Source organism: Helianthus annuus, chromosome 4 (genome assembly GCF_002127325.2).
Source record: "Helianthus annuus cultivar XRQ/B chromosome 4, HanXRQr2.0-SUNRISE, whole genome shotgun sequence".
In the NCBI taxonomy this organism is placed as follows: domain Eukaryota; kingdom Viridiplantae; phylum Streptophyta; class Magnoliopsida; order Asterales; family Asteraceae; genus Helianthus; species Helianthus annuus.
In genome coordinates, this window is record NC_035436.2 from 75966003 (window position 1) to 75987255 (window position 21253).

The following is a 21253-nucleotide window of genomic DNA, read 5'->3' on the forward strand; positions in this document are numbered from 1 at the left end:
TGTAAAAACAAAATCGTGTCGTTATTATATGATTTAAAAAAAAGATGATATCTTAAAAAAAAAACTTACATGAGTTACACACTTTAGGAAAAAATAATAAATAAAAAAGAGTCACGTGATCGAATCTAAAAAAAACATACAACGTTGTCGGGGAAAAAAAGATATTCAAGCAACGTTCAACAAAAGCACATGATCAAACACACATAGAGCAAAAATGTACAAAAATCTCAGTGAAAAAAAAAATATAAGTCGGATACAACAAAAATGTACAAAAATCAGAGGCAAAAAAAAAACAAAATGTAACATGGTAAAAACAAAACCAAAAAAATCAATAACATATAAAATTCTCAGATTCAACACAGCAAAAGTCTACATAAATCTGAGGGGAAAAAAATGTAACATGGTAAAAACAAAACCAAAAAATCCATAACATATAAAATTCTCAGATTCAACCAAACATCAACAAGTACATACTACAAATGTCATTAACATACTAAGAAGGATAATCCAACTAAGTACCACCTATTTCTTAATCACAACAAACAATGTTAACAAGTAAGCTGCCAATCACTAACGCTAATATCAGTAACCATATAACCCTCTTCTTCTTCCGAATTTCTTGCTCACGGGTAAACAGTTCAGCTTGCAGGTTGTTGATGTTCCTCAAAAGACCTGGTATGATCCTAGTTGACCGTAAGCACATCGGTGGGTCGACCCAACCAATGAAAGGGCAGTTGCTAGGCTACATTAAAATAATGGGGATAAAACACGATTAGAACATACATTTACTTATTAAAATCCGGGTTCAATCATCATAACAATAAACAAGAAAGTAACTTAGATTTTAATCCAATACATAAGAACTTAAATCAAATTGTTTCCATTTGTTCATATCTGAAAACGAATTTTACACAAAAAAATAAATAAAGAAATCGGTAATAAAAAACAACATCGAACCGTTATATGGAATATCATCTTCAACATCGAACATCTTCAACCGGATCTGGAGCATCTTTTGGATCTGGTAGCATCTTGGAACTGGATCCTCTTTTTGGATTTCAGATCATCTTTTAGATCTGGAACAATAAGACCCACTTTTTACATGAGCAAAAAATGCAACATGCAATTACAAAAATGCTTCAGATCTTAACCAGTTGTTCAACATCGACCCTGTAATCTGAAACATCGAACCGTCATATGAACCTCACCATGCTTCACGTCACTCTACAAAAATCAGCAGTGGCGGACCCAAGAAATTTTTCTAGGCTGCGGAAAATTATTAAGAGTTTTAGACCCCTAACGATATATAATATTTTTTCGGTTCGTAGCGAATCGGGTCGGGTCGGGTCAGGTCAAATTCAAAAAAGATAATAAAACTAAAATTCATATAATTTGGACAATCCATAGTTCCTTTCGTTCTCACAACTCATATTCATTTTATCTAATCCTTATATATATAAACGCATATTGCTAAGCTAGCCTAATAAAAATTTAAATAAGTGTAAAATAATAAGTGTGGTAAAACAAAAAAAATATTTTATTATTATTAAGTATTTCATATTAACTGATAAAAAAACCGAAGACAGATACGGATTCATCCAGAATTGCATATTAAGTATTTCATATGAACCCGTATCGGTTCAGATGAAAATAAAAAACAATGTAACACAATTAATAAATATGTTTCAGTGTTATAAAGAAAAACAAAAATAAAAATTGAAGATGGTGCAACTAGTTTTTGAAGATAAAGAGGTGCACGTCTCACCAATTATTTGGAACAACACTTTTTAGTGGACCTGTTAAATTACAGAAATGCCCCTATTTAACTAAAAAGATCATCTTCTCCAAAATATTGTTCCATGTCTCACAGCAATCGGAAAACTTTTCCGGTGAACACATTTTTGACCAACTTTCTTTATTTCTGTTAAAAACACTAGATCTAAGGCCAATTTAAGAAAGGAAAAAACGAGGATAAAAAAACATCATCTCCAAAAATAAATCGAGACCTGAAAATGGAAACGAGAATTCAAGTAACAAACCATGGACCACCACCGCCAAGTAGCTACTAAGTGGTTTTCCGGCAGGAGGAACCACCGTCACCTCCACCACTTGAACCAGATCTGAATCTGATGTTGTATGGAACACCCGTTCGATCTTCTGATCTTTCTCCTATCTTCACTGCCCCTCTCACTGATCCTCATTGCCTCTCTCTCTCCGATCTTCTCTCTCTTACCATCTATCTCTCTGGATTTTTGGGAGGTAAAATATGTTCTTCATTTGAGAAATGCTTCAAAAAAGTAAAATATGGATCTGTTCTTCATTTGAGAAATGTAATAAGAAGGAGAGAAGGTAAAACATGTAATAAGAAGGAAAGAAGGTAAAACATGGATCTGTTCTTCATTTTAAGAAATGCTTTCAAAAAAGAAAAAATAGGAGAGAGAAAGTGATATGTTCTTCATTTGAGAAATGGTTCAAAATGTCAAAACAATAGTGACAGAAAGTGAATTGAAAGTGATGGCTGCCATGTCTTAACACTTCTCTACCCTCTAATGTAAAAAGACTCATTTACCCTTCTTAACATTTGGTGTGCATATGACGTGGTTCGATCCTAACCACACATATAGGTTTCCAGGGTTTAGTCAATTGGAGTGGGTTTTCTCCTTATAATTAGCCTATATATATATATATATATAGGGTAGGGTTCCAGCGTGAACAACCTCCCAAGAGTGAACTGCGTGAACAGATATGGACCCTTGATTTCCTTTTTAGTTGTTAAGGGTAGGATTGTAATTATATAAAAAATTAGATTTAAATCGTTATTTTAATAATTGAATTAAGTTACATCTTTCCTAATTTAAATTCATTATCCACATTATGTTTATTTATTAATAAGATAATTATCAAAACAAACAACAAATCACCATATTTCAATTTTAATTTTTATTTCAGATTTCATCACCAGAATTCAAATTTTGATTTTTAAGATCCACGTAACATTCATATTTCAACGGTATACACATGTGTACTTGGATATAAATAGAACAGTACACATGTGTACTCAGCATCGTACATATGTGTACAATAATTCACAGGTGTACATCAACATTCAATACAAAAAAAAATTCTGAGATATTACAAAAACAGACGATATACACATGTGTACATCGCATTAAAAAGAGGGCAAAATCAGAATACACATGTGTACATCGCATTTAAACAAATAATTATTTTAATAATTGAATTAAGTTACATCTTTCCTAATCCTTGATTTGATTTGTGAGAGATTTATGCAATCAATTTAAGATTGAAATTACACATATACCCTTTTTGTATTTAATTAAATGGAAAAAATTAACCAAATAATTACCATCATGCCACTCACTTTAATCTTAAGATCATAAAAATCAAGGGCCCAGATCAGTTCACGCAGTTCACTCTTGGGATTTTGTTCACGTTTGAACCTAATCCTATATATATATATATATATATATATATATATATATATATATATATATAGATAAAGTATAATGTACATCAGGGCTTAACCTACATTAACATACATGACAAAAAATATAACGTGCGTTATTATCATAGAACGTGCGTGATTATAGTCCCATGCGTGATTATGTGGTCCCATGCGTGATTATGTGGTCCCATGTGTGATTATGTGGTCCCATGCGTGATTATACCCCTGATCCAACGGTTACCATTGTCTCCTACGTGATGTATGATAAGGCTTTTTGTATGTTAACCTATATATATATATATATATATATATATATATATATTAAAAAAATGATGTGGCTTGGCCACGCCACCCTAGCCACGCCCACCATACTACTATGAACTTGAGTTTCGGTATTGGGTGCCCCATAATCCACGTGTCAACCCATGCCCCAAACCCCCGCCCCACCATACCCCACGGTCTTATAAGAATCAAAATGGTTTAGTACCAAAATGTCTTTCCTTCCTACTTATAAGAAGTGTCACATATCATCATCGCAATCCTTCTTATACTAGTTAGACAAAACCCACTTTTTAATGGATTATTTCTCATTCACGGTAAATGACGTTTTACGTTGTTTACATATATGTCTGCATATACTATACATTTATAACTTCTTATAGAAACAATAAATAAAGCATATACTTACATAAAAACATTAAATGTAAATGTGGATTTGTTTAAAATGAAATACTTCTGATAAAAACAATAAATAACACTCCTATATTTACATCAAGACATTAAATGTAAATGTGGATTTTTTTTTGAAAGGTGCGAATTATTTGCGAAATGTCGGAAGCTCTAGCATATGTTGTTTTAACTGGATCCGCGTTAGAGAACCCATTCGCACAATAGATACCTAATTTAAACCCCTCAATAAGAAACCCCTATCACCCAGACTCAAACTTGAGACCTGGAGGGGAAAACTCACCCGGGCCCACCATAGATGGAACTTAAATACTCGTGACCACCACTAAAGCACTAGTGATGGTTAGATTTATTTCAAAGTAGTATTTACGCTTCGCAGCGGGGTCGTGGGAGGACGTAGTCAATGATGTATTCGTTATCTAGTATATTAGTGGATTAATAGAAGACCATTAACGCATCTAAACGACATCACAAATAAGCAAACAACACAATTAATAAAAAACCCGCCTCATATACATATAAATATAACGTCTTTAAATGAGCGATTTTAAACAACAGGTTACATGTGCGATAGTATTAAAAACATAAACTACTATAAGTTAGAAGTAATCCTTATCCAAAATACAAGCTCACTAAAAAAAAGCCAGTGTAACTTGTTGGTGTGTTATTAAACAACTCAAAGGTCATGAGTTCAAGGTAAGATTTTTTTTTACGTGTTTTGTTATTTAGATTTTATATAATTTGATGTTATTTAAGAGTAAGATTATTGTAATATTCGTCGTTCGAAAAAAAAGATTGTGTAGAAGCTTAAAATAAACCATGAGCCCGAGTCTAACTAAAACTCAATATAAATTTTTGGTGTATTACTATTATTCTTTTGGGTTTTCTTTGCATCAAAATCCACTTAATTCCCGACCATTGCAACGCGTGAGTTTCATCTCATTAGTTAGTCTTGGTAACTTAAACATCATCATCATCGTATCAAGGTAAAGTGTATGGGATACCCGGATACCTAGTGGTAGTTCGAGTACCCGGGTAAGTGGGTAAATACCGTCCCCACCAAACCGAATATGGAATGTTAACATTGTTTAGCTTGTCTGGTTGTTTAACTTTAGAAAGTTGGTTTATCATTTCCGACGAGAAAATGGAAAACTCCATTTTAATTGTATTAAACATTCGTGACCGAAACATACATATGAAATGTTAATGTCGTTTAACTTCTTTTAGAAATTATTTTGTAATACTAGAATCTATAAAGGTAAAAAGAGTATAAGAGTTGTATATTGTTGTAAGATTATCAAATTAAGTTTGTTGGCTTTTCAATTACTTTCGATTTACAATATAAATGATAATATTATGTGACGACGGGGGTAGCCCAAGGATAAATAAAATGATTAATATGCAAAGAGCTTAAAAGGTTGAAAGGTTCATCGGATGAAAAGCTGTAAAATGAGGAAATCGAGAAACAGTAATCAGTCATGTCTAAGGACTCGTCTCACCAACTCATGCTCACCAACTCACAAATTCAGAGCAGGTCTGCACAGGCACACTCTATTAACCAGGGGTCCAAAGCCTTCAACCCCAAAAGGGGAAACCCTCCATTGCAAACAGGTTTCGCTAGTCTTGTTTATGCCATTTCAGGAGATGTCTTCCCCTATAAGAAGACAGCTCATGTTCACTTCTAAGACATTCCGAAAAGGCAGAGATTCCTTAATCTCTAGTCATTCAAAGAGTTCTTTGTCACTTCCAAACAACTCTTCATCACATTCATTTTATTTGCTTTCTTTTCTGGATTCGAGCTGGCCTCGGAGAAAGAACCTCAAAGCAAATAACAAGTACCTACTAGTGAACCTCCTTCCACGTTTTGCAAACGTGGAGGGACCCCGCGACCTGCGTTAGGCAAAACTGAACCTTTCAGCCTTTTTGCCTAACCAGCTTAGCTACCATCTTTGGTCCCGTGTTTGTTGCATCAACAAGTTGGCGCCCACCGTGGGGCTACGCCGCTGTTTCTCCTCAAAAGAGACCTGGTAAGTGTAGCTCCTTTCACTCAAAACCACCATGTCAGAAAGTGGATCTCCGGGAGAGGTAAACCAGATCCCTAACACCTCTACCCCGGGAAGTGGTCAAGCTCACACAACAATAACAACGCTTTTTTCAACTCCGGGGAGTACACCCGAGTTCCTTACCTTCAACACACCAACCCCATCCAGATCTGGAGCTCCTCTCCCAACGTTGGTGTGTCAGACACTCCGGCACGTGTTGAACTTACCCCCAAGGGGGTCGCTAATAACTTCCTTGAGCTAAGGTCACTTCTTAACCAACATGTGAACAGAGAAAGGGAAAAAGGGATAAGGATTCGTCTAGATTACGACGAACCTGAGCCAACGTTGTCTCCTGGGCCACCTCTACCACCCTTTGTTACAAGAGGTGAGGCTGGTCCCAGCAACCCTTCAAACCCTCATCCTTATCTATCCACTATGACAAACCCCACTGTTCATCCTATTCTCTCTTCCCAACCAACTGCTAGTGGCACTCCTCTGGGACACGAGTTAACACTCGACCAACTCCTACAGTCCCCGGTGACCAGTTGTCCCACTTCTCTAACTACCACATGGGAGCAAGCCCTGTCCGTGCTCCTTTTAGCACGAAGTACTGTTGCTAACACCCCTCTCGGGGTAAGTTGCTCAGTTGGTCCGGGAAGCCTTCAGGGTTTCAATTTCGTACCCAACATGATGTCTCAGATGATGGCCAACTTCCCCTGGCAACACTTCATCAACCAAGTGCTTGCCACCCAGGGAAACCATGGCAATAACAACAACGTAGGTACGAGACCTGAAGAAGACTTGGCTAAACCTTACAAGCCAAGTAACCTTTCATGCTTTTCAAGACAGATAGCTGATTATGATTTTCAGTCTAAGATCAAAATGCCAGCTCACATCAGAACGTATGATGGGACCGAAGATCCCGAAGATCATCTTCAGATCTTCACTAGTGCTGCTCGAATAGAAAAATGGTCAAATGCTGAATGCTGCCTAATGTTCATGCAGACTCTTATTGGGTCCGCTAGAATCTGGTTCAACGACCTACCTGCTCAAAGCATTCGAAGCTTTGATGATCTCAGCAGAGGTTTTCTGGCAAACTTCTCCCAACAAAGGAGGTACGTTAAAGACGCAACAGTAATCTTCCAGATAAAACAACGCGATGATGAAAGCCTACGGGCATTCATTGAACGATACAAGAAAGAAGGGCTAACCTATGTGGGGGCTGATGAGAAAATGAGAGTGGCCGGTTTTATGAACGCCATAACCTCCAAGTATCTCACATGAGATTTCAACAAATCTCTGCCCAAAACCTTGGAAAAAGCCCTTGAAAGAGCCGAGGCTCACATTCGGGGAGAGGAAGCTGTGGACATCAAAGAACAAAGAAAAAGGGGTCCTGGCTGGCGAAGCAGTAGCCCAGCCAGAAAGAGAGGAAACTTTAACTCTTACGACAGACGCCCAAAGGGTTCAGACCCTCGAAGGGTTGAAGGGCGAAACCCTTCAGGCAGAGATAAAGGCATGAGTTTTACTCCCCTCACCAAAACCCCTCAAGAAATCCTGGCAACAGAAGAAGTCAAGCAAAACTTTAGACCTCCCCGGCCTCTCCCCAAAAGTCGAAAAAATGAGAACTCCACTCAGTTCTGTGAGTTCCATGAAGAAAAGGGACATCACACCAATGATTGCTTCCAACTGAAAAAGAGGATTGAAGAGGCTGTTAAGTCAGGAGAGCTCGCTCATTTGGTAAAAGGGGTTCGAGATAAAATGGCTGAAGGCAAAGGGAAGGAAGTAAACATGGTGTATTCTGATGAAAAGGTTCCTTACAAGAAGCGACGGTTGGAAGATTGGGAGCTTCAGTGTGTCTGCTTCCCCCCAACAAGGAAGGACCCACTTCCTGGTCCCCTTGTGGTTGAAGCCACCGTGGGCACCTTACAAACATGCAAAGCATACATAGACACGGGAGCAGCCACTGAAATCATGTTTGAGAAATTTTTCAACCGACTAAGCGATGAGGAGCGTTCAAGGCTCCAACCCTCCGGGACCTCCATAAAAGGTATCGCCGATATAACCCTGAAGCCTTTGGGGCAAATAACCCTTGATGTCTGTTTTAAGGAGGGATCAAAGGAAAGAACCCGATCACTAACCTTCGTGGTTATCAACATCCCTTCCAACTATGACGTAATCATAGGGAGGCCCGGACAATGTGCATTCTACATGGTAGTGTCTGTTGGCCATGGCACTGTCAAATTTCCCACTGAAAGAGGAATTGCAACCCTTCAACCCTCTCAGGAAGCTTATCTATTCGAAGGGGAAAGTTCGAATGGTGAGAAAGACAAGCAAGGGTTAATCATCAACCCTAAATACCCTGAGCAACGAATAAGGGTCAACCCCAACCTTTCTCAAGAGACTCTTTCATACCTTGAAAAGCTGCTGAAGCATCACAGTGATGTGTTCGCCTGGTCTCCTGAAGATTTGACTGGGATCCCCCGAAACATTGCTGAACACGAGTTAAGGATACCACCCAATGTCAAGCCGGTGGTTCAAAAGAAAAGAAGCCTGGCACCCGAGAGAAGCCTGGCAGCTTGCCAAGAGGTTGAAAAGCTTGTATCAGCTGGCATTCTCCGAGAGGTCAAGTACCAATCATGGATTGCAAATCCTGTTATGGTCAGAAAACCCGACAACTCTTGGAGAATGTGTATAGATTTTAAAGATCTTAACAAGGCTTGTCCCAAGGATTGCTACCCGCTCCCAGAAATTGATCTCAAGGTTGATTCTCTCACAGGGTATCCGTTTAAATGTTTTCTCGATGCATACAAAGGTTATCACCAAATCCTCATGAAGAAGGAGGATGAAGAAAAGACAGCTTTCCACACAGACAAGGGCATTTTTTGTTACCAAAAGATGCCTTTTGGCCTCAAAAATGCAGGTGCCACCTACCAGCGACTCGTTGACAAAGCCTTTGAAGACCAAATTGGTAGAAACATGGAGGCATATGTCGATGACTTGGTGATTAAGAGCAAAACGGAGTACCAAATGCTTGATGATATCCAGGAGACTTTCAAAAACCTTAGAAAGATCAACATGAAGCTCAACCCGGAAAAATGCTCGTTTGGATTCGATGAAGGAAAATTCCTGGGGCACATCGTTGGAAAGCAAAGTATCAAAGCCAACCCTAACAAGGTAAAAGCTGTCCTTGAAGCTAAACCACCGAGAACCAAGAAGGAGGTTGAAAGCTTAAATGGGAAGCTTGCAGCCTTGAAGCGTTTTACCTCAAAACTGGCCGAAAGGTCTCTACCATTCTACAAAACGCTCAAGAACTGTTCAGATAAAAAAGATTTCAGATGGACCGATGAAGCTGAAGAAGCTTTCAATCAAATGAAGCAGCACTTAGCTTCCCTACCTGATATCGCAGCACCAGAAACTGGGTAGCTCATATCGGTGTACCTTTCAGTTGCCGACGAAGCCATCAGTGCAGTTCTCACTATTGAAAGAGACAAGGCTCAGGTACCCGTTTATTTTTTCAGCAAAACTCTAAAACTAGCTGAAACCAAATATCCTCCCCTTGAAAAACTCGCTCTAGCCCTGGTGCAAACAGCCAAAAGGCTTAGAAGATACTTCCAAGCACATCCTATACAAGTGGTCACTGACCAACCTGTCAAGAATGTGCTTGAAAAACCTGAGAACTCAGGAAGGTTGGCAAAATGGGCAGTGGAACTAGGTGAACATAACATCACCTACGTCCCACGAAAAGCCATCAAAGCTCAGGTCCTGGCTGATTTCCTAGTCGAAGTCCCAAGCCAAACAATTGAAGAAGTAAACACCACAACCGCTGAACCCTCCAACCCTGAAGCCTGGAAATTATTCACTGACGGGGCTTCAAGCGTTGAAGGGTCAGGAGCTGGTTTAGTCCTAATCAACCCTGAGGGGCTAGAATTCACGTATGCTCTCCGTTTTAATTTTCAGACCACCAATAACGAGGCTGAATACGAAGCACTGATCGCCGGTCTACGGCTGGCCAAAGAAATGAAAGTCAAAAAGCTTGAAGTGTTTACTGATTCACTACTAGTATCAAGCCAAGTTAATGACAGCTATGTCGCCAAGGAGCCCAACATGAGAAAGTACAAAGAAAAATCTAAGGAGTTAATGAACACCTTCCAGGCATGCAACATCAAACAGATTCCAAGATCCCAAAACAAAAAGGCCGATGCCTTGAGCAAATTGGCATCTCTCACGTTCGCCCACCTCACGAAAAAGGTGTTGGTTGAAGTGTTAAAGGCCCGGTCGATTGATGAATTGGAAGTACAAGATGTGGTCACCGAGGAAGATCCAAATTGGATGACTCCTATCAAAAAATTCCTTCAAGACAATGAACTGCCTAATGATCAAACGGAAGCTGAAAGGGTAAAGATCAAAGCAAGACAATATGTGTTGCAAGGAGAAACTCTCTATAAAAAAGGTTACCTTGCACCATTGCTAAGGTGTGTGGGCCCTGAACAAAGCAAGTATTTGGTTAAGGAAGTGCATGAAGGAATATGTGGAGCTCATTTTGGAGCTAGGTCGGTGGTTGCAAAGCTCATGAACCTGGGATATTTCTGGCCTTCAATGCATCGTGACACCGTCGAGCAATTGAAGAAATGTGATGCCTGTCAAATCCATTCCCCAATACCAAAAAGTCCCAAACATGACTTGGTCCCCATAACCTCAGCATGGCCATTCCATAAATGGGGAATGGACATTGTTGGACCATTCCCTCCAAGCAAAGGGGGAGTAAAATTCTTGTTGGTATCAATTGACTACGTCAGCAAATGGCCAGAGGTTAAACCCCTTGCCAAGATCACAGGAAAGCAAGTCATAGACTTTGTTTGGGAAAATATCATCTGCCGCTATGGGCTGCCAGGGGTAATTGTTACCGATAATGGGAAACAATTCGCCGAGAAACCCTTCAGCCTTTGGTGCAAGGAGTACAGGATCAACCAAATCTTCAGCTCAGTGGCTTACCCGCAGTCAAACGGCCAGGTTGAAAGGACCAACAGAAGCATAGTGGAAGGCATCAAAACAAGATTGGGGAGGTATGAAAGTAATTGGCTGGAAGAATTGCCTAGCGTTTTATGGGTAATTAGAACAACAGAAAAAGCAAGTCACAAGAAGACACCTTACAGCTTGGTATTTGGATCCGAGGCCGTAATCCCCGCTGAAATAGGAGTTGTAACCCAACGAATTGTCAACATGGATCCCGAAGTAAACAAGCAAGAGACCATGTTGAACTTACAACTCCTAGAGGAGGCCCGAGATCAAGCAGTAATACAGGAAGCCAAATACAAGCAAAAGATGGAAAGCTACTACAACAAGAAGGTCAAGAACGAACGATTCAGGCCAGGGGATCTAGTCCTCAGAAAAAACGAAGCTAGCAAAAAAGAAAATCAAGGGAAAATAGGCCCAAAATGGGAAGGTCCATACACCATCCTCGAAGCACACAAAGGAGGGTCCTACAAGCTGGGAGATCTAGAAGGCAAAAGGCTCCCAAGGCACTGGAACGGAAAAACCTTGAGAAAGTTCTATGTTTAGAAAGTTTGGTTTGTATCAAAACTAAAACCTTTTGTAAAAGCAGATATTGCTTGAATGAATGAAGTCATTTTATCAAACTTGTCTTTCTATCCTAATATCAGGTTGAGAACCTAGCAAAAAACTCCATGGCAAGGGCCATGTAAGGGGATGAGCTCCCAGGCCATATCGCTCAATAGGTTCAAGGGTTGAATGGACCTATATAAGGGGTGAGTTCCTAGATCAATACAACTCCATGAGATTTGTTAAGAAAAAACAAGAATGTCTCATAGACAGGTTTGAACAGCCTACACCAATCGTTCCTTAAGTCTAAAAAACATACTCAATAAATAGACTTACGAAATCAAACTAAAACTACAAAGAAATAAGAAAAAGGATAGATACTACGTCTTGATGTTAATAAACACTAAGGTAAAGTGTCTGCAGCACGGAACCCTTTAAAGTGTAAAAAACATAAAGACAAAGTAAACAAAGACAAGACAAGAAAATAAAAATAAGGGACAAAGATAAAGAAACTTATCAACTAAACATACAAACCAAACCAAAAGCTACCCAAATTTCAAGCCAACAGAAAATAAGCTTGAAAGGTTAAAGGCTTCAACCCATTAACAACTACACAAAAAGCCTGAAGGGTTGAAACCTCACAAGGCAAACCAAGCAAATGGAGCAAACAAAAATAACACCAACAACATAGCAACCATCATATCATAGTTAGGAAGGCCATAAAAGACCTTCAGAAGGTAGTCAAAGCAAGCCCTAGTGACTTGCAAATAAAACTAGTGTTCAATGGCCATACAGGCCTAACCAACCACAGGAACCTTAAGGGTTCCCAAAAACCTAACATTGTTTAAAACATTACAGACATTAAGTGTTTGCTAAGAAAGCTACGAATAAATATCAGTTATCAGAAGGCTTGGAGCCTTCAGCCTTAGACTTTTTGGCTTTCTTAGTCTTCTTCGCCTTAGCACCTTCTTCACCACCAATCGCAGAGGTCTCTAAACCAGCATCCTTCGAAGCTTCAGGCAAACTCGAAAGAGTATCATCACTATCCCCAGAGTAGGACCTCTTCCTTGACAAGGAACCCAAAACCTCATCACAAACTTTCTCATTCAACCCCTCAGGCTTCAATTCCTGTAAAACAGACAAAGGCTTACCAAAGCAAGATGATACTTCATGAATGTAAGGGTAAGTTAGCCTCTCCATCTGCTCAACAGAAGCCTTGAAGATATCAGAAGCCTCGGGGCGAAACATGGGTGACTTCTCCAAGGGTTGTCCAGACTCATGAAGTTTGTAGCCAGCAGTAAGGCCTTGATGCTTCCCCAGGTTCAAAAGCTTGGTGTAAACATCACCAAGTGCAGAGTTAAATTCCTTGGAATGCAAAAGATAAGTCACAACCTGCTGGAAACCATGCTCGATCAACCATTGATTGTCCGCAGTCACTTGACCAAATGAAGCTTTCAACCCTTCCTTTTCTTCACGAAAAGCCTGCTGCTGGACAGCCAAGGCCTCTCGATCAGCCTTCAACTTCAACAAGTTAGCTTCAAAGCTCTTCCTCAGATCACCCATCTCAATATCATGCATCTTTTTCAAATCATCAACCTCCTTCTTCCACGCTGCTTCCTTCTCTGCAAACCCAGCTATTTCCTTCTTCATTGATGCTAGGGAGGATTTCATCTTATCCTTCTTCTTAGAGAAATCCTCATACTCCCGCATCCTTTGGCGAAAGCGAGTAATCCCTTGGGGAAGCATGGCAGCAAGGTTACAGGTGGTTAAAACCATGCGAGATAACATAAAGTCATCGTCCATCTCAGCAATGGTTTCACGAACAGAGGGAGGAGCAAGATGACTAAGAGCATCCTCACAAACAGCAGCATCCTTGAAGGTATCATCATTCTTTACTTGCCAAGCAGGCACATAAGTACCTTCAGGGTTCAACCCTTCAACGTCCCTGCTTGAAGATTCCTGAACAGGAACAACCTTCTTGCCTCGAACCTTCTTACCATGAACAACCAACTCCTTGTCCTGTTCAACACCCGCTTCAACTTGATCCTCCGAAACTTCAATATCATCAGTCAAATCCACTGGCTCAGTAGAAGTGGATTGAGGACCAGCTTTCAGCAAACGACGAGAAGATCGGCGAGTTGAAGACTTGGGGGCATTAGACTTGGTAAAACCCTTAACGTTGGCAACACTAACATAACCCGTGCCCTCAAACCTTTGCTCGGAAGTCCTAACCACAACATTCTCACCCGGAACAGACGGGGCATCCTCAAACACAACATCGGACGTGTCGTCACTCTTGATAAAGTCCAAAGCAGACATAACTGGTAAAAACAAAACAAAAGAAAATAAGGCATAAGCAAAGTAAAATAAGAAAAGGCATAAGGGAAAAAATGCATACCAATGCCATTTCTCATTAACACCGGATCCCGATCGGCTTTTCCCCAAATATTACTAACCCCTAAAAGCACTAACAAATGTTCGGGAAAGGGACGAACCCTCGAAGGGCACCCCCGAATGGCTGAAAGAAAAGCATCGTTCAACTCTGATTCAGAAGGCTCCGGATCATTAAGAACAGCATCCGGATGCCTCCACACCATTTTGAAAGGAACGATAGAGTCAGAAACCCAGAAAAACCGATCCTTCCAGGACCCAAGCGTTGTAACCATGGATGAAATAAGACAAGTATCAACCTTTGATGTCTCAAAGGTGAACCAATCACCATTTTTGGCTAAACGAAAAAATCTCCGAAAAAGCAACAAAGAGGGATCATACCCAAGAGCACGACACAACATTTCAAAGTGCAAAACCCTAGCCATCCCCTTCGGATGAACTTGCCCAAAAGAAACACGATAATACTCAAGCAAGTTCAAAACGAAAAATGAAAAAGGATAACGAAGATTAGACCACTGAAAATGACGACAATACAAGGCAATCGAACCAGGGTTTGGTTTGTCAACAGGAACATCGCAAGCAGGGGCAGTTGGATTAAATTTTTTATCAATACCATATTCAAGACAAAACAGGTCTACTTCCTCTTGTGTCATTCGAGAGAATGACCTCGCTAAATCCTTAAGGGCACCCATGATTGAACAAAGTAAAAACGAAAATGGAGAAGAGAAACTAACCTGAGGAAGGAAACTGTGAATGATTGTAAGTACAATGAAGAAATTTTACAACTTTAAAATAAATAAGATATTAAAGCAGGGGTAATAAAGGTAAATAAATGGTTCCTGCAAAACCGCCGCCTGACACATGTCAATCAAATCAACTGTCAAATCGTTTCAAATTCAAAATTCAAAAAAGTAACTGCCTCAAACCTTTCAAGCCTCCAAGCAACGAACCCTTGAAGCCTTTAAAAGACATGCATAAAAGTCAGAAGTCTTTGAGCATACTACCCCAAAAACCTCTGACTTGGGGGGCTGACGACGGGGGTAGCCCAAGGATAAATAAAATGATTAATATGCAAAGAGCTTAAAAGGTTGAAAGGTTCATCGGATGAAAAGCTGTAAAATGAGGAAATCGAGAAACAGTAATCAGTCATGTCTAAGGACTCGTCTCACCAACTCATGCTCACCAACTCACAAATTCAGAGCAGGTCTGCACAGGCACACTCTATTAACCAGGGGTCCAAAGCCTTCAACCCCAAAAGGGGAAACCCTCCATTGCAAACATGTTTCGCTAGTCTTGTTTATGCCATTTCAGGAGATGTCTTCCCCTATAAGAAGACAGCTCATGTTCACTTCTAAGACATTCCGAAAAGGCAGAGATTCCTTAATCTCTAGTCATTCAAAGAGTTCTTTGTCACTTCCAAACAACTCTTCATCACATTCATTCTATTTGCTTTCTTTTCTGGATTCGAGCTGGCCTCGGAGAAAGAACCTCAAAGCAAATAACAAGTACATACTAGTGAACCTCCTTCCACGTTTTGCAAACGTGGAGGGACCCCGCGACCTGCGTTAGGCAAAACTGAACCTTTCAGCCTTTTTGCCTAACCAACTTAGCTACCATCCTTGGTCCCGTGTTTGTTGCATCAACATTATGTATTATCAATTACTTCGATTTACAATATTAATGATAATATTATGTATTATATCAGTAAACGCAGTAAAGCTTATGATCCACGTCTTTTATAACACACTAAACTTTATGTACATAGAAAACCAATAAACTAGTTTGTTTACATGTTTTTTTAAATATAACCTACACGTGATAGCACATGTGTAAGTTTATATTATTATTAGTATTATTGTTATTATTACTATTATTATTATTATTTTGTTGATTTTTTTAAAAGTTGAATAAACATTTCAATTCAACTACTTTCTCATACTTTAAATTTTCTTAAGATTAAAAAATAGTTTATTTATTTTATTTTTCATGTTGTTGAAAGAAATTGTGTATAGTTTAAAACCCACCTAGTTATAACTTCTCTTGTATTTTATAGGGTCAGAATTTAGAGAAAACGGTAGAAAGTGTGAGAACGGTGAGAGCGCTTAGTGATCGTCCGATCAAAACAATCTATGAACTAGATTGATGCGGTGACATTTTCGTAAATAACATCAATTTTATTACGTGGACGCGCTTCATTAAGGGTAAAAAAGGTAAAACATCATTTCTCACTTAAACGCCATTGAAAAATAAAACGCCAAATAAATACAAAACGCCAATTTTATCACTGCGTACTTTTTTCTGTGTTTTTATTTAAGCTCTCTGCTACAAAAACGCCACAAAATATGAAACGCCATAATATATAACGCCAAACCTTACATCCGGATAAATGTTAATTACATTTTTTATTATGAAAATAACATCCCGCCTAAACTACGTGCCCAAAAAAATTCTATAAATAGAAACGTCTCACCACCTTCCGTTTATCACACCAAAAAAACACACAAAAAACACAGTGCTTCCTAAAAAAATACAATTCAATGTAAAACGCCAAAATATACAACGATGACAAACATCTTTTCTTTGATACTCAGTAATGTTCTGCATGAAGTTTCGCTTAATGATTTGTTAGTGAGTGTACTAAGATTTTGCTGCATGAGATGGACAAAATTCAAAAAAGAGGGACTGATGACACCCATATGTCATTCTGTCACTTTTGTTTTTGAAGAAGGTTTGGATGAGTAGAAGAGACCTATACCAGTATAAATGCTACTTTGGTCTCGATGATTATAATGAAGACGACGGGCAGATAGCATCCACCCACAAATGGTTGATCTATATTTCCAACACCCATAAAGACACTTCAATACATGAACAAAGAAAATAAACCACGCCAAACCCAAAACGCCATTTATTTGTCACAGTTCTTGTAGTTTCAAAAGAAAAAAGAGACTGATGACACTGAAGATTTAAATCATAAATTGCTTCTATTTTGTTTTTTTTTAATTTTCTTTATCTCTTGTTTGTTTTGCAATTTCAGTTAATAAACAACAAAAGCACATTAATACTATAATGAAATATATAATAAAACACCAAAATGAGCAAATGGTTGTAAAATGCATGATGCCATAAAAACGCCCCCAAAAAACTACCAAACTATAATAAAATTACTTTGAACTACTATTATAAAAAAAGCTTGAAACAATGTGCAAAGAATATAAAAAAAGTCCAATCGTTATCTAACCGCCATTGGAAAACAAAACTCCATAATTACAGCCGTCAAGATTAGACGTGTTACACCATAAAAATAGTTGAGTCTGGAAACAAAACACGGTAACTGCAAAAAATAGTAAAATGAAACGACGGAAAACATAATTACCAACATTTATTATATTAAAAGCAAAATACTTGGGAAATTAAATTTATTTATCTTTTTCAAAACGCCATAATTACCTGTCATGTGCGGGAAAAAAGTCAATATAAAAGAAGACCATGAGAACACAAGCTCAAACACGCCAAAAAAATTGACTAAAACGCCACATATTGTACAAAAGGCAAAAAACTTTAAAAATAGCTAAGGTTATTGCATGGAGGTTTGAAAGGAAAGAGAAACGATTCATCATAAATTCTCTAATAGGAGAAGGGTAAAGGTAAGGATAATCAAACCCATGCTTGGAATGAATGAAGGGGTTTAGAAGGATATCCTGGCCCTTGGGGTTCCAATGGTCAACGATTGTGAAAGAACCAGAACTTTAAAAAAAAGACTGAAGATAAAATTTCCGGTAGATAATGACGAAGATGATGTTGATATTGACGATACTCCTATAGCAAAACTTAGCAGTTGGGTGATGCATGAGGAAGAAGGAACACTTGAAGTCACTTATAAAAACGGGGTGCAATATTCATTGCCAATGAAAGAAATGTTGAAGATAGGGTTGCTATCTATTATTGAACAACTCTGTGATTTAGCACCTTCAAACGATCCAAAATCCAAGGATGCAGTGATATTCAAGAATAGGTTGCAGCAAAGAAGAGACGAGCTAATGGTGTTATACGCAAATCTAAAATTTGATGATGATGAATGTGAAGAAAGTGATGAACAAAGCGATGGGTACATCTCTGATGTAATCCCACCTACGGAAGACTATTAGTTTATTTTGATTTCGTATTATTGACATCATCATCATCATCATACTCAGTATATCCCACCAATAGCAAAGCTAAGGTAGGGTCTGAGGAGGGTAAGATGTAGACAGCATTACCTCTACCCCATAGGAATAGAGAGGCTGCTTCCAGTGAGACCCCCGGCTCGCTAGTAGTTTTGTATCAAGCCTTGGACATAAGGCACATAACACTCAGCAATTGAGACAAACGCCGATTAGTGCATGTACCCCTTGTCTTTCGGCCACCACATGATGCATGATTAATCATCCCCTCTTTTAACGTTATTTTCACGAAATTAGTAAAATAACGTTAAAATTAGAGCACTTTCACTTTTGCCCCCCACACATATATACATTATATGAGCATACCGCAAGCGGGGCGTATGATTTCGTATTATTGTAATTTTATAAAATATTAATCTATGGTAATCAATTATTAACAAAAAGATACAAAACGCCAAAAATTGACATGGAAAAAGCCATAACGCCAAAAAAATAACTATGTGACACAAAAATAATTAATTCAACGAGAAGAAATTTGAGAAAAACAGTAAAACGCCAAGTAATTAATAATTCAAGATAACGCCAAAATTATCTTGCACGCAAAAAATAAAGCAGCATGTCAAACGCGAAAATCGGGAAAGGAGAAGAATACTAAAAAGACAAAAAAAAAACCCTCGGACCCTGATCATGCCCCGCGCCACGTGTTGGGCCAGTATGTGTTCTCACCGTTCTCACACTTTTTGTCGTTTTCTCCTGAACCCGTTTCGTATTTTATATTAGGGTGTCATCCACTCGTTACGAGATGGGTAATCTTAGTCTTATACTTGGCCTCATATCCACAAGTTTACTCATTATCAGTCAGGTTTATAGGTATATTGTGGGTATTGGGTGTCGTTTATGATTTGGTTGGGGGTAAAATAAGAACTCAAAAGAACCCATCCCCTAATAGATATATCCGGTGATTTAGTTGAGAGTTTAAAATAAACTGATATAAAATTACCTAGAGAAACTTGAATTTATGTTAGTAGTAAATGAAAGGATGTAGGGTATGTTAGGGATGGATTTTCTAACTCTAAGGATCACGGATCCTCAAGTGCAGCCAGGATCACGGATCCTCAATTCTGTTTGAATTAAGGATCCTGAGAAGACGTTGCAGGTTTAAGGATCCAGGATCCTCATTATTATCCTTACACTAACGGTTGTTTCCACTATATTTGAACTTGTTTTACAGGGGTATTCGCATGGGACTTAGTCTTGCCGAGATTCCAGGAGAATATGCTCTATTATTCTACACGTGTATAGCTTGTATGACCGTTATGGAAGTCGTGGGAAGCTAGCACAATTAGCGGATTGTTTGTTATTTAGTTTATTTCCATTTTTATAAGGGGATAACGAGCTTGAGTAAAAAGAACAAGTTTGCAAACACATATACTCGCAAACTCTCTGCAACATATTGGCAAGCACACACATTTACACACTAGCGATCCTTGTAACAAGCTTGTTATCATCCCGATTTGTAACCTTTATTTGTTTAATATAGTTGGTGATCGGTAGTTTCCATCACCCCAGATTTTTTGTGCCGGAGATCATATCTTGATCAAGGGCTTTTTCCTCATATAAATCCTTGTGTCTCTTGTTCATTTCCTTTACAAATTGTTCATACATTTTCCATTTAATTCAAGCATCACACCTCACAAAATAAGATTTGGTTGCATTATCCTAGTCTGATTTTTGACCAAAACAGTTTGGCGCCCACCGTGGGGCAATTGGTGCTTCATTTCTGAGAATTCTGTTCATTGTGATCATTTTGGTTCATCACCTTCAACCACATGGCCTCTTCAACAAAGAACACTTCAAGTTCCATGTCAGCGGTCACTTCTTCACAGGGCATTCCACCTTTGCCTCCAGCACCTTTTGGATCCCAGAAGAATGCTGAGAATGCTGCGAAGAAACAAAGCCCCGTTTTCTCAAAACCACCAACTTCTGCTGTTTCCTCTAGCCATTCTAACAGCGATCTTTATTCTTTGATTTTGCAGATGAGGGATTACATGCACCAGCAGAACAAAACCAATGACAGGATCCTTCGAGAGATTGATGACATCAAGAAATTGAAGAGATCAGCGGAGGATCACTCTCCATTGGTCCCTAGATCATTGGATTTCGACACTCTAGCTATAACTGCCCAACTATCTACAGATCCAGATGTCCAGTACCAGTGTGGATCATTGGGAATGCGTTATGGATCAACGACAGTGACTCAGGCTATAGGATCCTACTTTCAGCCTTCAGGATCCTCTTTTCAGCCTCAAGAATCCACCTTCCAAATCAGGGATCCTTCACTAGTTCAGGAGGATACATGGGGACGCAGACGGTTCAAGGATCCTACTCTCAGCATCCTGGATCCTTAGTTCAGGTTCAAGGATCCTCATCTCAGGGTCAAGGATCCTCATCTCAAGCTCATAGATCCATGGATTATCCTCCAAGACCACCAACTTCGATGCCTCAAGGATCCAACCTCTTTCAAGATCAGGGATCCTTAAGAAGTGCAGAACCCAGAAGTTCAGAGATTCATTTGGGAGACTTCATACCAATGCAGACTATTGCTTCTTATGGTCCATCAGTTATACCAGAATCCCATCAATATGGATTCACATCTGGAATTCCAAACTTGAATCCTTCAGGAGGTAACACTTTGAATAATTCTTATAATGCTAACCATGGCTTTGTGCAGGATACAGGAATCAACCAAGCCATAGCTAGGGAATTACAGAAACTGAAGGATATGATATCCAGCGTTCCAGGAGTGGTTAAGCCCATTCCTGAAATCCCAGATGGAAGCCACAAGATATCTCATTTTGCACAACCTATTTGTGATGCAAAAATTCCAAAGAGGTTTCAAATACCAACCATGAAGCTATATGATGGCTCAACGGATCTAGAAGAAC

The 21253-nt window shown here is 39.0% G+C and overlaps 1 long non-coding RNA gene across 1 annotated transcript; it reads right to left on the reverse strand.

Annotated features, from left to right (window-relative positions):
- Positions 1-453: 453 nt before the first annotated feature.
- LOC110922801 lies at positions 454-2301 on the reverse strand. Its single transcript, XR_002583494.2, has 3 exons — positions 2040-2301; positions 958-1076; positions 454-742 (listed from the first exon to the last, which is right to left on the reverse strand). It is a non-coding gene; the product is annotated as an uncharacterized LOC110922801 (long non-coding RNA).
- Between the last annotated feature and the right edge of the window lie 18952 nt (positions 2302-21253).